The sequence below is a fragment of the Cnephaeus nilssonii genome, assembly GCF_951640355.1.
Source record: "Cnephaeus nilssonii genome assembly, chromosome: 12".
NCBI classification, from domain to species: Eukaryota; Metazoa; Chordata; class Mammalia; order Chiroptera; family Vespertilionidae; genus Cnephaeus; species Cnephaeus nilssonii.
Window position 1 is genome coordinate 14,442,624 of NC_137083.1, and position 16,686 is coordinate 14,459,309.

General features: G+C 40.9%; 1 pseudogene across 1 annotated transcript in view; it reads right to left on the reverse strand.

The window, feature by feature from the left end:
• Positions 1-16,686, reverse strand: part of LOC307108487 (ferritin light chain-like) — a 105,553-nt pseudogene that overhangs the window by 42,877 nt on the left and 45,990 nt on the right. Inside the window, exon 2 of the transcript XR_013815274.1 lies at positions 15,093-15,215. The product of XR_013815274.1 is annotated as a ferritin light chain-like (transcript). The remainder of the gene's footprint in view (positions 1-15,092; positions 15,216-16,686) is intronic.

Sequence of the window (16,686 nt, forward strand, 5' to 3'; positions counted from 1 at the left end):
TCTTAGACTTATAATCTATCTATCTATCTATCTATCTATCTATATATATATATATATATATATATATATATATATATATATATATATAAAAGGCTAATATGCTAACTGTCTGACCTTCTGTGTAATGACGTCACATAGCAATGCCTGGCTTCCTCTCCCTAGCAACTAGCCTCCTTGCAGTTTCTTCAGCCCAGGAACACGACTTGCTTTATAGCCAGGTGGAAAGATTTTACACTTTAATCAAATGTCTGTGAAGTGTTTTCCCATGCCTCATCTCATTTGATCCTCACAGAAGTCCTGGAGTAGGTAGATGGGAAACAGTGGAATCCTATTTTCTTTTCATTAGCCAGAAAACGGAGATTTAGAAAGCTTAGAAATTTGACCCGACTGAAAAGAAGTAAAAAATGGTGAACCTTGCAAATGGCTTCAGGTTTTCTCACTGTGCAGAACATAGTCAAACACTGCTGCAGTTAAATATTTTACCCTTTGTTCTCCCTGCGTGATTTACAATAATAATCTGCTTCGTGTTGATATTTACTGCTGTGTTGCTGACAATTATCTGAAAGAGAAATTGGGGTGCTTCACTGAGCTGGAAAAAGTTTAGCTACATCAGAAAGCAGGTCTAATTAAGCAAGTTTATTCTATATCTATAAAAGGCTAAGTTGACTCACGCATGTGCAATACATATAAAGCTCTTGCTGGCACCAATTGCACACGTGTGTTTCCATCTGTCATTGTTAATCGTGAATTTGGTTGACACTTCTATTATAGGGAAAGGGTGAATAGCGATATTAAAATATTTCTTCTAATTACTCTCCTTTCAATGTGCACGAATTTGTATACTGGGCCACTAGTTGGGTATAAAAGACAGTAAAATTAAGTGTATAAGTCTGAAAAAAGGAAAACATCAGAAAGTAATAAGCAATATGAAGATTGTTAAATTAGGGAAAGTTAGTGTACGTCATGACAGTTCCTCTAGATTGGGTGATATCAGTAGAAGCCTATCTCAGGAGGTGATATTTAAATAGAGATCTGATATCAACAAAGAGCCAGCCATGCATATTGGTCAGAGAGAGAGAGAGAGAGTATTCTAGGCAGAATGACCAGAACCAAGGCTCTAAGGAACTATAAGGATTGTCTTGGTTTATTTGGGCTGCTGTAATTAAATACCACAGACTGGATAACTTACATTTATTTCTCACAGTTCTGGAGACTAGGAAGTCCAAGATTAAGGTACCAGCAGATCCTAGGTATTTCCCCTGATTATTAACTTTCAACATTAGAAACCTAAGCAATACAAGCATAGTACACAATAAAGACCCCTTTTTCTGGGAGCATGAATATGAAGTTATGTGCTAGTAATAAAGCTGATTTTCATAACAGTTTAAGGTATAAATACTTAATCTGTATAGGTTTCATTTTTTGGACTAACACATTTTGAATTGCAGACCAGGAAAATTCCACCTTTTCAGTCTTAAATTGTGTACTTTCCCTGGGATATTGACAATGATATTTCGGGCTGCCACTTAGGAGGCCAGCGCTCTCATAGTGGTTTTTGAATCTGTCCCAGCCTTGCTGATGCTAATGCTCAAACAGGAAAAAGGAATTTTAAGGCAATCAACCTAATTCTGGAATCAATAGCCCTATGTTTGTTCTACTTAAATCCCCAAATCCACTTTATCAGAATATATTACCTTCAGACTCCTCCAGGCCAAGGTTTGGATACTGCTATGTACTCAGTAAGCATACAAAAGTACCACCAACTATTTGTGTGAAAATATATGTGGTGCGTTACTGATCAATCAGAAGAGAACTGCATTAGTACTTAGATAATAGTAGTGAGCCAAACATGAAACTTATGTCTCTTTACCAGAGACATGTGTGTCTGCAGGGGGCAGGGGTTATCAATAGATATGGTCTGGTCTCTATAATGTCTCCCTCATGAGGTCATCAGCCTCAATCAAGACCAGTTATTCTAGAAAAAAAGCAAAATGAGTCCCTTAGTGAGAAACAAAAACCCCACAAATACCACCTGAAACTTGATTTTGTCTAAGTGTGTGACTTCCTAGAGGTTCTTAGGGTAATATGCAGACATTTGGACAGATAATCTAGAGATTGTGAGAAGATTTTCTGAGAAGACATTATAGTTTTGTAGGAGGAGATAAGAAACTCCCAGAAATGAACAACGGCATGACTATGTCTCTGTGGCATCACTCCTAGTGATCCACTAGGAAAATGCAGCCACCTGGCAATTTCTGAATGGCAAAATTACCAAAGCTGAGAAAACTGTGGTTATAGTCAGAGAAATTCCTTAGGACAAGGGTTCCTTAACCTGGCTGAATATCAGATTAGCTCAGGATCTTAAAAACAAATGAATTAATTTCATAAATACATTATGGCACATTGAATTACGGCTCCCCTCAAAGATATCCTAATGTCCACATCCAAATCCCCAACCATGCGATTATGTTACCTTAGGGTCTCTGCAGGTGTGATAAGGATCTTGAGATGGGGAGACTATCCTGGACTATCTGATGGACCACATGTGACCACAGGGTCCTTATAAGAGGGAGGCAGGAAGTCAGAGTGAGAGGAGATGAGACTGAAGCAGGGGTCCAAGTGACGTGGGGTCGTGAGCAGAGAAAGGTAGACAGTTTCTAAAAGCCGGATAAGGCAAAGAAACATTCTCCCCTAGAACCTCCAGAAGGAACCCAGTCCTGCCTACTCATTTAGACTTCTCTCACGACTAGAATGTAAGAGAATAAAATGTGTGCTGCTTCATGTCACTCACTTTGTAGTAATTTGTGACAGAAGCACTAGGAAATAAATAGATCCACTTCATTAGATTCCATTTCACAAATCATAAAGTTAACAAATTTACTGCCACAATGAGATAAAACAAAGATATAAAGAAAATAAGTAATCCTCACTTTCTCCATTCTGTACGCTAAACCTCATCTAACCACCTGAGTTTTTCTAAACACAATGATAGTTTAGTTAGCTGCTTTGAGTGTATATCAGTTCACTTTAAGTATTAAGGCCTTTTAATTAGCCAAACTGCCCTTCTAACATGTTCTCTCACTAAGAATGGCAGATTGAACAAATGGCCATGGATCATTCCCCTGCCTCTAACCAGGCCTCTTTGAAAACTGAATTGCAGCTGTGCCCCACACCAAAAGGTAGATTCTACTTCCCAAACTAACTCTGAGCTTGGCTAGGTGACTTGATTTGCCAATGAGAAAATAGCAAATATAACTAAAGTAGAGGCTGTTGAAAATTCTGCTATTATGTGAACTAAACCAGGGTGAAGCAAACCCAGACTAGAAGAAATCCCCACCTGACTCAGAGAATCATGACAAATAATGATGTAAGCCATTAAGTTTCCAGATGATTTGTTATAAAGTAAAAAGTAACTGACCCATTAATTGAAGCTTTTAACATCTCAAGTGCCAAAGGAATTTGATTTTTCTTACTGCGTCCTAATTTCTGAATAGGATGATGCACACATAACCCTTTTCAAACTGAGGTACTTATGGTCCAGTTTCAATTGGGAGTCACATTCAAAGATACAATGGTAAAACAAAGATCCAATAAATGGGTAGATTAAACTTAATAAAATAAAATCTTTCCTAAAGTTTCTTGAGAAAATGCCAAAGGGAAATTACATTAATAATGTACTGTGAAAACTTCTTAAAGTCTTCTGTTCCTGTTTTTCTCTTTCTCAATATATGCCAGCTGCCCCCAAATGCAAACTCTCTTTCCTATTCTAAAATCTCCAAAACTTTTTTCCTACCACATCCATGCCCATTTGTATACTTGGTTTCCTCCTTCTTTCTAGAGTAACTCCCTGCCTTTTCCAATATAAACTAGAGGCCCGATGCACGAAATTGATGCACGGGGGGCGGGGGGAAGTGTCCCTCGGCCCAGCCTGCACCCTCTCCAATCTGGGACCCCTCAAGGGATGTCCAACTGCCCGTTTAGGCCCGATCCCGGTAGGATCAGGTCTAAATGGGCAGTCGGACATCCCTCACACAATCCAGGACTGTTGGCTCCCAACTGCTCGCCTGCCTGCCTTCCTGATTGCCCCTAACCGCTTCTGCCTGCAGCCTGATCACCCCCTAACCACTCCCCTGACAGCCTGATTGATGCCTAACTGCTCCTCTACCAGCCTGATTGTCCCTAACTGCCCTCCACTGCAGGCCTGGTCATCCCTAACTGCCCTCCCCTGCAGGCCTGGTCACTCCCAACTGCCCTCCCCTGCAGGCTTGGTCCCCCCCAACTGCTCTCCCCTGCAGGCCTGGGTCCCCCCCAACTGCCCTTCCCTGCAGGCCCGGTCGCCACCAACTTCCCTCCTCTGCTGGCCTGGTCACCCCTAACTGCCCTTCTCTGCAGGCTTGATTGCCCCCAACTGCCCTCCCCTGCAGGCTTGATTGCCCCCAAATGCCCTCCCTTGCAGGCCTGGTTACCTCCCAACTGCCCTCCCCTGCTGGCCTGATCACCCACAACTGCCCTCCCTTGAAGACCTGGTCTCTCCCCTGCTGGCCATCTTGTGGCGGCCATCTGTGTCCACCTGGGGGCAGCCATCTTGTGTTGGAGTGACGGTCAATTTGCATATTACTCTTTTATTAGATAGAATGGAGGCCTGGTGCACGGGTGGGGGCTGGCTGGTTTGCCCTGAAGGGTGTACCGGATCAGGGTGGGGGTTCCCTTGGGGTGTGGGGTGGCTTGGGCGAGGGGCCTGTGGTGGTTTGCAGGCCAGCCATGCCTCCCGGCGACCCAAGCAGAGGCCCTTGTATCTGAGATTTATTTATCTTCTATAATTGAAACTTTGTAGCCTTGAGCTAGGCTTCCTCCATCGCCGGGGATACCCAAGCCTCTTGCTCGCTCAGTGGTCGCAGCCATTTTTGTTGGGATTTATTTATCTTCTATAATTAAAACTTTGTAGCCTTGAGTGGAGGCCTGAGCTAGCCAGGAAGTTTGGCTTCCTCCATCGCCAGGGAAACCCAAGCCTCCTGCTCTCTTCAGCTCCGTGACTGTTGCCATTTTTGTTGGGATTTATTTATCTTCTATAATTGAAACTTTGTAGTCTTGAGTGGAGTCCACGGCCGGCCAGGGTGTGTGGGAAGCTTGGCTTCCTCCATTGCCGGGGAAACCCAAGCCTCCTGTTCACTCTGTGGCCACAGCCATCTTGGTTGGGTTAATTTGCATACTCGCTCCTGATTGGCTGGTAGGCATGGCTTGTGGGTGTAGCGGAGGTACGGTCAATTTGCATATTACTCTTTTATTAGATAGGACAAGCAAGCTGACAAGCACTCCTCTACATTTTCAACTTGTCCATTATTCTATATCAACTCCATATTAACTGACATCAGGAATGAAGTTGGAAGGACGAAATAATCCTTTTATTTTTCATTTAAAATTTATTTTATTTTATTTTTATTTTTTAGAAATATTTTTTATTTATTTTAGAGAGAGAGGGAGAAACATCATCGATGGGCTGCCTCCTGCATGTCCCCTACTGGGAATAAGCTCACAACCTGGGCATGTGCCTTGATCAGGAATCAAAACAGCAATCTTTTGGTGCATGGGATGATGCTCAACCAATTGCGCTACCCCAGCCAGGGAGAAATAATCCTTTTAGAAGGGGGAAAGAGCCCAGGCAAGTCTGTGAATAGTCATATAATAATAACTTTTCTGCCTCTGTCTCCTAAGAATCTACAGTGAATAAAGACACCAGTAAAATTTATAGTTAAGTGTGAATAAAGCAGCTGAGTAGGTTACAGCAATTTAATTTAAAAGCTTTCTTTAAAAAAAATCTAGAACTAAAATTTCAGAGGATCTCAGCCGAACATGGGAATTGTTGGTGATTTTGGGTGAGGGATTAAAATGAGCCACTCTTGGGGGAGAGGTTATAAAGTAAGCCTTTATATTGATAGACAAAAATGTTTACATTGTTTTGTTAAAATTTTAGGATAAAATATAAGAAGAATAGAGTTACAAACATAATTTTGAAGCCACTAGAGCAGGAAAAACCTAAGATAATTTAGTTATTCCAGTTCAAGACAGAAACTATTTCAATTGGAATAACATTAACCTTATAAATCAATTTGGGATGAATTGATATCTTTATATGGTTCAGGATTTCATGCAGGCAAATCTTTCAAATCTCCCAAAAAAGGTTTGTAGTTTCCCTCCCATAAGTGCTGCACAATTTCTTTTATGCTTATTCCAGGTGTGTTGTTACACATTGTCATAAATATGAACATAATCTTAGTTTTCATATATTTTAAGGGAAACTTAAAATTCACAACATATTATTTTTTATGAAGGAATACATATCTCAATTCCTATAAAACTTGCTTTAAAATTATCTTTATTGCTGAAAGTATTACAGATGTCTGCTTTTTATTTCCCCATTGGCCCCCTCCACCCCACACCCGCCCTTCCCAAGCCTTTGCCACACTATTGTCTGTGTCCATGGGCTATGCATATATGCATATAAATTCCCTGAGTAATCTTTCCCCACACACTCACCTTCCCTCTGAAATTCATCAGTTTGTTCGTGGTTCTATGTCTCTGGATCTATTTTGTTCATCAGCTTATTTTGTTCATTAGATTCCACATATGAATGAGATCATGTAATACTTACCTTTCTCTGACTGGCTTATTTCGCTTAGCATAATACTCTCCAGGTCCATCCATGCTGTTGCAAATGGTAAGATTTCCTTCTTTTTTACCACCACATAGTATTCCATTGTGTAAATGTACCACAGTTTTTTAATTTACTCATCTGCTGATGAGCACTTGGGCTGTTTCCAAATCTTAGCTATTGTAAATTGCATTGCTATGAACATATGGGTGCATACATTCTTTCTGATTGTTGTGTCAAGTTTCTTAGGATATATTCCTAGAAATGGGATCGCTGTGGACATACAGAAGGCCAAGAGACATATGAAAAAATGCTCAAAGTCATAAATCATCTGAGATGCAAATTCAAATGACAATGAGGTATCACCTTATACCTGTCAGAGTGCCTATCATCAATAAATCAACAAATGACAATTGTTGGCCAGGATGTGGAGAAAAGGGAACCCTAGTACACTGCTGGTGGGAATGCAGACTAGTGCAGCCACTGTGGAAAACAGAATGGAGTTTCCACAAAAAAATTTAAAATGGAACTCCCATTTGACCCAGTTTATTATATTTTTAACATTTATTGAAAATAGAAATCATATAAATAGATTGCTTATTTTTCCATTACTTTAAATGAAATTCTTAATAATTCTAAGATTTTTCACTGGTTTCTAAGTATATAATTTTATTGACCAAAAATAATAATTAGCCCAGCCAGCATGGCTCAGTGATTGAGCATTGACTAGTATGAACCAGGAGGTTGAAATTTGATTCCTGGTCAGGGCACATGCCTGGATTGCGGGCTTGATCCCCAGTAGGGGGCATGCAGGAGGCAGCCAATCAGTGATTCTCTCTCATTGTTGATGTTTCTATCTCTCCCTTTCTCTCTGAAATCAATAAAAACATTAATTATAATAATAATTATTATTATTCTCCTTTTAATAGTTATGTCTCTTATTTCTATTTTATATTTCATGTTTTATAAACTGGCCAGAATATCCACAAAATTGCTATATAATATTTGAGGTAGCATACTTTTCTTTAAAAAACAATTTTAGTGAAAATGTCTGTGGCATTCACCATCATACATGATGTTGGCTTTTGACTAAAGAGAGAAACTCCTTATTCAAACAGAGGAATTATACTTTTTTGGTCAAAATTTAAAGAATTAAAAAAAATTATTGAGTATTAACTGATGAATTTACAACTATTCTGTAAAGCAACTAAAATACATTGAAACATATTTCCATATAATTTGAACAAGTCCAATTATAGGAATGTTTGTGTACTACTTACGAAAGAGTTTAAGTATAATTGGATACATTAGAATTATGTTTCAATCTATTTTATATACATATAAATTTATAATAAACGGCAATGTAAAAGTCTAACAAAAACCTTGTGTTCTTACTCTTTCTCTTTAAGCTTAAGTAATAACTCAAACCCATGCTTTTTAATATTATCCTTATTCAATTATTTTTGAGTTTCTGTCACAAATATTTCCCCCATGTAGGTTATAATACATCAGATTTGATTAATGCAGAAACCTCTGACAGATATTTTAGTGAGTTGATTTGTACCTCCTAATGTTTGAAATTTATATAGTTAGTTGACAGCCTGGCTAAGGCAATAAAATATGGAGAAATAAAAATACAAGCTTGTTCTTAGTTAACATATGTTTTCTGTATCAGCACCATAAAATTCTGCATCTTATAAATTTTGTTCATATGCTGTTTTGTTCATATGCAGTTTTATTGGAAGTAACACATTGTTGTAATATGAGTTTCTCTGAGTTAAAAAGTAATACTCTAAAGACCTCATTTTGTGTGGTTTGCTTCGCTTTTCTGTCTTCACCTTTTAAAAGCAAAGATCCTTTTAAAATAAATCTATTTTCAGTATCTTAATTTGAAGATATGTGTGTAATTACCTTTATAGAAAACTAGAAGCCTGGTGCACGAAATTCGTGCATGGGGGTGTGTGTCCCTCAGCCCAGCATGCACCCTCTCCAATCTGGGACCCCTCGAGGGATGTCCGACTGCCCGTTTAGGCCCGATCCTACCATGATCGGGCCTAAACGGGCAGTCAGACATCCCTCTCACAATCCAGGACTGCTGGCTCCCAACTGCTCGCCTGCCTGCCTTTCTGATTGCCCCTAACCGCTTCTGCCTGCAGCCTGATCACCCCCTAACCACTCCCTGCCAGCCTGATAGATGCCTAACTGCTCCCCTGACAGCCTGATTGCCCCTAACTGCCCTCCCCTGTAGGCCTGGTCACCCCTAACTGCGTCCCCTGCAGGCCTGGTCACCCCCAACTGCTCTCCCCTTGCAGCCTGGGTCCCCCCAAACTGCAGGCTTGATTGCCCCCAACTGCCCTCCCTTGCAGGCCTGGTTCCTCCCAACTGCCCTCCCCTTCTGGCCTGATCGCCCACAACTGCCCTCCCTTGCAGGCCTGGTCCCTCCCAACTGCCCTCCCCTGCTGGCCATCTTGTGGCAGCCATCTTGTGTCCACATGGAGGCAGGATCTTTGACCACATGGGGGCAGCCATCTTATGTGTTGGAGTGATGGTCAATTTGCATACTACTTTTATTAGATAGGATAGAGGCCTGGTGCATGGGTGGGTGACGGTTGGTTTGTCCTGAAGGGTGTCCCAGATCAGGGTGAGGGTTTCCTTGGGGCGTGGGGTGGCCTGTGCGAAGGACCTGTGGTGGTTTGCAGGCCAGCCACGCCCTCCCGGCGACCCAAGCAGAGGCCCTGGTATCTGGGATTTATTTATCTTCTATAATTGAAACTTTGTAGCCTTGAGCAGAGGCCTGGGCTGGCCAGGAAGTTTGGGGTATCGCCGGGGATACCCAAGCCTCCTGCTCGCTCAGTGGCCGCAGCCATTTTTGTTGGGATTTATTTATCTTCTATAATTGAAACTTTGTAGCCTTGAGTGGAGGCCAGGGCCGGCCAGAGCGGGCGGGATGCTTGGCTTCCTCCATTGCTGGGGAAACCCAAGCCTCTTGCTTGCTCCGTGGCCGGCTGCCATCTTGATTGGGTTAATTTGCACACTCGCTCCTGACTGGCTGGTGGGCGTGGCTTGTGGGTGTAGCAGAGTGGTGGTTAATTTGCATGTTTCTCTTTTATTAGTGTAGATGTGTAGATTCCCTCTACTCTTTGATTCATTTTTCACAGCACTTATTGAACACTTACTATGTGCTCTACATGCTTGAGATAATTCATGAATAAAATTTCTCTATGCTAGAGAAATTTATATTCTAGAAGACAATAACAAGGAACTAAACAAGTGAGTTATGTAGTATGTTAGATTCTATGTTAAGTGTTAAAGGGGTGTTGAGGCAGGGAAGAGAGCAGAATGCATTATTAAAAAAGTGCTCAGGCCCTAGCAGGTTTGGCTCAGTGGATAGAGCATTGGCCGGCGGACTAAAAGATCGGGGGTTTGATTCCAGTCAAGGGTACGTACTTTGGTTGCAGGTTCCTACCAAGTCCGTGCTCTGGTAGGATCGCACGCAGGAGCCAACCAATAGATGTGTTTCTTTTGCATTGATGTTTCTATCTGTCTTTCCCTCTCTCTTCCACTATCCCTAAAATTCAATGGAAAAATATCCTCTGGTGAGGATTAACAAACAAACAAAAAAAAAGTGCTCAGTATAGTACCTGTAGGTCTCATGAGAGTGAGCGTTGAGAAAAGACTTGACAAAGACCAGGGAATTAGGTAGGAAGATATTTAGGGGGAAGAAGATTCCTGAAAAAGAGAACAGCTAAAGTCAATACCCTAAGGCAGATGCTGGCTTGGCTCAAGGAACAGCAGAAAGACCACTATGGCTGGAACAAAGTGAGTGAGGGAAAGAGAAGAAGCCAGAAAGGTAAATGGAGGGTGACAAAGAATTACTGTAAAGACTGTGGTTTTCATAGGAGGGCTGGGGACATCAGAGAGTTTTGAACAAACATCTGACATAACATAACATGGACTCTGCAAAGATCACTCTGGTTGCAATGCTGAGAATAGTCTGTAAGGGGAGAAGCAGTGAGATCTGTTAGAAAATTATTTCAATATCTACTCCAGTGGGGATGGGTGTTCTGACCTTGGGAGAAGTATGGTACGAGTGGGGAAAAGTGGTCAGATTCTGGGTTTACTTTGAAGGTAGAGCCAACAAGATTTCCTAACCTATTGGATGAGGGTTTGAGAGAAAAGAGTCAAGGAGGATTCCAAAGGTTTTGGCCTGAGCAGATGAAAGAAGGGAGTTTGACACCACCTGAAATGGAAAAGGCTACAGGGAGAGTGGGCTGGGAGGAGAAGAAATCAGGAGTCCAACTTTAGACTCATTGAGCTCAAAAATTCCCTTACAGGTTTAAGTAGGAATGATGAATGGGGGGTTGCATAAAGATGAGTCTAGAACTAGATTTATAAATTTGTAGTCATCAGCTAATAAAAGGCATTTAAAACGATGTTAATAGGTACAGATTTTAGGGCACAAATTTAAAAGAATAAAAATGCCCAAGCTAAATAGATTCAGGAGTCTCCTCTGGCAGGGACCCTGAGGACACACTTGAAGAACTGTGCTGTGTGTGTGTACAAGCATCCCCTTCACATTGTAACATTAACACAAACATTATAATCCCACTAAAAAATCACAAAAATAAAAACTTGGATTATAATCCCACCCATAAGTCTCAATTGTCTTCATTTTTCATGTTGTTTCTCAGATCTTGTCCATTTATCTATTTTAATAAGATGCAATTTTTAACCTTTATTTTCATGTAACCTTGAATAACATTTTCTATATTATCTTTCAACTTTCCTAATTATCACTTTGGTGGCTGCATATTCCACTGAGTTGACATACCATAATTTCCTTATCTCAGAGCCATATACAAATGTGACTAAACAATGTTGTTACAATAATAACATAATAATGCAAAAGTGACAACCAGGCTTAGGGGGAAAGACAGAAAGAAAATGTACCAAATGTATTCCGTCAGCCTTCCTTTTGCAGCCTGGATGTCACACCCTCCAGGGAGTCTCCTTTGACGCTCCAACTGGGTTGGGTGCCCCTGCTATCTATGTCTAGCACCTTCCTGTCATGCTGTTTAGTGGTGGCCCACGGGGTTGTCTCCCACATGCTACTGACAACTCCGTGAATGAACGACAGCCATGTGTTCGTTCATCATTATCTACTTTTTGCTCAGTAAATCTGCACGACTGGACGAGTAGATGAAAGAACTGATGTTAGATGTTTTGCCAGCTCAAATTCTGTGTTCCTCTTTCCCATGTGTCCTTTAACATACATATTGTATACTATTTAAAACTGTTCTAGTGTGAACAAGAATATGCAAAAGAGCTTATCTTTTATAAAATGTAAATATTATCTGCGTAGCACTGGCAATGAGTAGGGTATACTGATTTCCTTCCAGCTTTCTGCTTAGTTGGGACCACATTTTCTGGCCCTCTTGTGGTGGGGTAGGAAAGGCCATGTTACTTGTTCTTACAAAAGGGAAGAAGCAACACATACAATGGAATACTACTCAGCCATAAAAAGAAATGAAATCTTACCATTTGTGGCAACATGGATGGACCTAGAAGGTATTATGTGGAGTGAAATAAATCAGACAGACAGAGAAAGACAAATACCACATTATTTCACTTAAATGTGTAATCTAAAAAATTAAATAAATGAACAAACAAAACAGAAACAGACTCATAGACACAGAGAACTGATGGTTGCCAGATGGGAGGGGGTTGGGGGGGAAGAATGAAAAAGATGAAGGGACTAACATGTACAAATTGGTAGTTGTAAAATAGTCATGGGGAAAGTACAGCATAGGGAATATAATCAATAATATTGTAATTATTATGTATGGTGCCAGGTACTAGATTTATTGGGGGGATCACTTCCTAAATTTTATAAATGTCTAACCACTATGCTGTACACCTAAAACTAATCCTATATAATAAAGAGGTAATATGCAAATTGACTGTCACACCCTCCCAAGATGGCTGCCTATGATCAGGCCGGCAGGGGGGTTAGTGAGGGACGAGCAAATGACTGAACAAGCAGGCTGTGTGGGGCAACCAGGCTGTCAGGGGGGTTAGTGAGGGATGACCAAATGACTGAATAAGTAGGCTGCATGGGGCGACCAGGCCGGCAGCAGGGGGGGGGGGGGGGTGGAGGAGGGGGCGCGTTAGGGGTGACTCAGGCAGGCAGGCGAGCGATTAGGAGTCAAAGGTCCAGAATTGTGAGAGGGATCCCAGATTGGAGAGGGTGCAGGCTGGGCTGAAGGGACCTCCTCCCCCATGCACGAATTTTGTGCAATGGGCCTCTAGTAAAAAATAACATTGAATGTCAACTGTAACTAAAAAAATAAAGTGACACATTGTCAGTTCCAACTTAGAGTATTGCTGGTGTGAGTCTCTGAAGAGCTCAATTCCCCTCAGACAGTGACCAGAATGTTCTAGATAGTAGCTGTTCTGTCAGCCAGGTCTCAGTGTGAGAACCACATAATACAGAATTCCCTGTTAATAAGGAATCCCCTGTTATGTGAGTGAGCAATTAAGCTTTGCAATGTGAAGTCACTGAGGGTGGGGATTGTCTGTTATTGAATTACTAGTGGCCCTGTGCACAGATTCATGCACATTGAAAGGAAATTAATTAGAAGAAATATTTTAATATTGCTCTTCGTCCTTTCTCTATAATAGAAGTGTCAACCGAATTCACAATCGACAATGACAGATTGAAACACATGCAAGTGATTGGCGCCAGCGAGAGCTTTATGTGTATGTGAGTCAATATTATTATTTAAAAAACATTTTTAATATATTTTTATTTATTTCAGAGAGGAAGGGGAGGGAAAGAGAGAGAGAAACATCAATGATGAGAGAGAATCATTGATCAGCTGCCTCCTGCATGCCCCCAGTGGGAACTGAACCTGCAACCTGGGCATGTGCCCTTGACTGGAATTGAACCCAGGACCCTTCAGTCCATAGGCCAATGCTCTAAGCACTAAGCCAAACCAGCCAGGGCTTAATGTTTATTTTTAAATTGCCAATGCAGGTCATATGTACCAGCCAGTTGGACGGACAGTCGGTCACTTAGCTTTTTATATACACTGAGTGGCCAGATTATTATGATCTCTGAACACATAATAATCTGGTCACTCAGTGTATATCCTATATAATAAAAGGCTAATATGCAAATTTTCCCCTTGACCAGGAGTTTGACCAGCAGGCAGGCTGGCCAACCGCCCATGTCCCCTCCCCTTGGCCAGGTTGGCCAGACCCCATCCATGCACGAATTCATGCACCAGGCCCCATACACACACACACACACACACACACACACACACTGAGTGGCCAGAGTATTATGCGTTCAGAGATAATAATAATCTGGCCACTCAGTGTATATAGATAACCTAGTTTATTGTGATTAATACTCTGTGGGGCAAACGTTGCTTCATATGCCCTGAAGACAGCCAGCCATAGAGTTCTAGAAACTTGAAGACAAGGCACAAGAAAATTAACCAATTCTCTCAAGACAGAGTAAAATTTAAATGCTGAAGATTAGAAGAGGAAGCACTTCTAATTTGCAACAGCAATACCAAAGTGGAAAACCTTACAGGCTTATCTCCCATGGCTTTTATTTTACTTAGAGCTAGTTAAACCAACAATTTTACCTAATAGGTTAGTAAATGGATGCAGTTCTTGACTGCAACATTGGGGTCATTTAGACATTTCTTATTTAAGTCCAGGTGTTGCAGTATTGACAAAAAAAGACAAGAAGGTGGCCCATCAGATTACTTCAGGGATTTTTCAACCTTAAACACCAGTAGCTAGATTGATACTTACCACTTTCTGAAGTACAGGCAGTAAAAATACAAGTTATAAATGTCAGTTTTTATGTCTGTGTTATGCCTTTGATCATCCCCAGTGGAGGAAACAAGCAGGCTCTTAGTATGGAAGTTCCCTGCCTTATTCAAAGCCCCACCAGGATTTGCATTAATTGTTAGCCTTTGGAAAATCTGTGGGAGGGAAGCAGCTCCAGGGTCATTGAAAAGTACTAAGCGCAGAGTCAGAAGACCTGGATCAGAGCATCAGTTCTCTCACTGTGAGTTACGATACCATATGAGCCAACTTTGAGAGCCTGGGCAAATTTCTTAACCTGAATCTCAACTGCTTCATTGATAAAATACCAAATTATGAGGATTCTTGTGAAAAGTGCACAAGATAAGGCATGTGAGAACTCAGAGCTATCGAGGCTCAGAGAGATAACTTTTTCACCCCTAGGGTTCATTCCATTGATCATGTTCCTGACTGGGACTGGCAGCAGTTGGAGATGCATCCAAAGAGACCTCACTGCTAAATTAATTTTTAAAAATCCAAAGGATGCATATCAAACATTGGTGTTAGTTCATGGATTTCTCCTACAAAGAAATGGAAACCGTCTATCACATAAGTGGCTTACCCACTGGTATCATGGTATTCATGGCCAAGCCTCAGAGTGTGTTCTGGTGATTTCTGCTATTCTGTGCAATGTGGGCAAATTCTCATCAGCATCTTTGTCCTTCCTTGTCTTCCTGCTGGGCACCTGCAGATAATGAAGAGCCCTGTTTACAACAGAAGCACTGCCATAGCGTAAATGCTCAGAAGAAAGATGCTAATGTTTTAGCTAAAACCTCTGGGTCTATCTGACAGCTCAAGTTCAGTCATTCACTCAGACGGGCCAACTAATGGTGGAGCCTTACTTTTGGAGCAGAAATCATTTTGAGGAGTGGACTTGGACTTAGCATCTTGGTACTGGCTGCAATTAGAACATGGTGATCAATTAAAGCATAGGTAATGGAGCCTGAGTCTTGAGTAGATATCACAATCTTCATAATTTAGTATTTATAGACGCTCCAAGAGATTATCTAAGAAACGGAATGACAGGAAAGGGATTTATGGTTGATTCTGCCCTCCTTCAGACCTCCTTCTCCCAAGGCTTTATTTATTGGGTGACTAAAAAATCTCTCCACGAAATTTTTGTTGATTTTCTTTTAAATTTGCTTCACCTAAAAATTCATATTCAAATATATTAAAGAAGGGGATTCATTTTAGGTTTTCTTCATATGTGTGGATCAAGATAAGGAGAATATAACTTGGAATTCTCAAAGTCCTTGGATAGAGAAGTCTAGCATTTAAATGGGAGTTTGCCTTTTATAACAATGCTCATTATACTATTTTCTCTCCTTTTGACCTTGAGATCCACAGTCATGTAAGGGAGTATTTCCCTCCCATAATACTGAAAACTTACTTAGCATATGCCCTCATATTTAAGACTCCCAAACAGCTCTGTGAGATAAGTACTTTAAGTACTTTATCCTCACCTTGCTGATAAGAAAAATGTAGCCCAGAGAGGTTAAGTACTATAGTTCCTCCTTATTTGTGGTTTTGCCTTCCATAGTTTCAGTTAACCATGGTCAACCATGGCTAGACAATATAAAATAGAACATTAGAAATAAACAATTTTGTAAGTTTTAAATTGCACGCCACCTGAGCAGCAGGATAAAATCTCGTGCTGTCCTGCTCAGTCCCACCCAAGAGGTGAGTCATCCCTTTGTCCAGTGTATCCTGGCTGTATATGCTACCTCTGCTCCCAGTCACACAGTAACAATCTAGGTTATCAGACTGGTTATCAGAGAGAAAGAGAGAGAGAGAGAGACCACATTTATATAACTTTTATTACAGTATATTATTATAATTGTTCTATTTTATTATTAGTTTTTGTTGTTAATCTCTTACTGTACTTAATTTATAAATTAAACTTTATCACAGGTATAATTACATAGGAAAAAACATTATATATGGTTCAGTACTATCCGAGGGCACATATCCACTAGGGGTCTTGGAATGTATTCCCACAGAAAAGGGGTGGAACTACTGAGCACCTAAAGTCACTCAGTTATAAATAGCAGAGTTGAGATTTGAACTCTGGCCCTTTCACTCCTGTGTTGGAGCTACTGTCTCTCAGTGATAAGAGACAGGTTCAAACATCCTGAAAAAATGGATCTGAGTAATTT